Source organism: Austrofundulus limnaeus, unplaced genomic scaffold (assembly GCF_001266775.1).
Source record: "Austrofundulus limnaeus strain Quisiro unplaced genomic scaffold, Austrofundulus_limnaeus-1.0 Scaffold30, whole genome shotgun sequence".
Lineage (NCBI taxonomy): Eukaryota > Metazoa > Chordata > Actinopteri > Cyprinodontiformes > Rivulidae > Austrofundulus > Austrofundulus limnaeus.
The window spans coordinates 1,949,467-1,951,142 of record NW_013952432.1 but is presented as its reverse complement, the minus strand read 5'-3'; the positions used below and the strand labels follow the sequence as shown (position 1 = coordinate 1,951,142).

Below are 1,676 nucleotides of genomic sequence, written 5' to 3'. Positions count from 1 at the left end.
GTCTCAAAACAAGATCAAAAAAGACTTTTTGGCTGGATATAAGATTTTAAAACTTGGTAAGATGGACAGTTTTTGCAGTGTAGGGATGCACCGATTTGAAAATTTCAGCTGATATTGATATCTGACATAATTATTGCTGTTATGGCTGATAACCAACATTTACCAATATTACACAAACACACAAATTATATTATACATAAAACGCACAAATACACTTGGGTCTGTTTTTGATACCGTAAATAAATGACCAGACCTGCATTACTCCCTACTTCAATTATTCCTGGCTGCGCAGCATCAGTATCACTATCACAATCAAACAGATGCTGCTCAACCAACCATCTCCCCTCCCAAAAACAGAAACACAAAGCTAAAAAGTGGGAAGTCAATATAGGACGTTAATATCTGCCCAGTATTACATATYGGAYTGATACTGATATTCTAAAAAATGACTAATATCAGCCGATACCAATATTAATGCTGATATACTGTGCATCCCTAGTTTTATGAGTTTGGGAGTGCTGTGGGAGAAATTATGATGACATCTTCCTCCAAACTGTGAACACTGTTAGACAAAGACGTCCAAAATGATTTAATCACTGATCCATTGTCTTGCATCTTGTTGAAGTATAAACCAGCCTTAAGACTCATAAGATTAAGTTACAATCACCATATTTAATGGTTGGTTTCAGATTGCAGGTGACTCATTAGATGTAATAAATCACAGGTGTGATCACTTGAGTCAACAACAGAGTCTTAACCTCTGACTGCTCACCAGCCCCACCTCCAAACACAAGACTGGGTGGAAAATAAAACGGGGACTGATGGGGAGATACTGTGGATGTCTGAGTTTTTCTCCTGAACTTTCTGCCTCTTTCAATATACAGTACTTTTATCTTATATTTTGGAGCACAGATGCTCAGTCATATGGCTTGTTATCATGAAACCACAAAAAGGGAAACAACAACGTTTGAAATAAACTGCAGAGATTTAAATGAGAAAGGTCAGCAGAAACAAAACKTATATTTGGGGAAACTTTAGGGACATGGTGAGACTTTGTTCCTCTAATCGTAATTGTAATCTTGGCTGTCTCACTCGTTGGCAAACTGCCTTTAAAAACATTAAAGGGAGATTAGAAGCCACTRAGCAGACAGGTTCTTAGAGGGGTAAATACATAATAATGAATTATCTCCTTGGCAATATAATGAGGTTTGTACCTTTTACTGGAGTTACCKTGAGGCCTTTTCTTTTCATTTTGGATAAAGAATAAAGTTAATTTTGACCCTTTAACTATCATAAGTGTATTGAAGCTGCAGAGAAGAAAATGAAAAACTCTAAACAATAAAGCTAGCATGAATGGCATTGGGTTTAAAAGAGACTGAAAAAAAATGAAATCTGCACAGTRAACAACAACGACTCACTGAATGTGCCTCTTTCCCACCCAAACAAACACATCAATTCTTTATTCTTTCTCACGAAGTGCAGATGCTCTAACCTTTTGCTGTTCTTTCCATCAGAGTGGAAAACACAGCTGTGTGGAGGGGCACAGGCACACTGCAGACAGACCCTCAGCTCCTTTTTGGGTGTCAGGAAGACCCAACACTTGTCTCCATCTAGAACTGTTTGTCCTCTAAAACACAAAAAAACAGATTTTTCCGCTTGACTTCATGCATATTGAT

General features: G+C 37.5%; 1 long non-coding RNA gene across 1 annotated transcript in view; it reads right to left on the bottom strand.

Moving 5' to 3' along the window:
- Positions 1-1,676, bottom strand: part of LOC106515567 (uncharacterized) — a 48,561-nt gene that overhangs the window by 5,952 nt on the left and 40,933 nt on the right. The window contains exon 2 of the long non-coding RNA XR_001310023.1: positions 1,493-1,627. This is a non-coding gene — a long non-coding RNA (uncharacterized LOC106515567). The remainder of the gene's footprint in view (positions 1-1,492; positions 1,628-1,676) is intronic.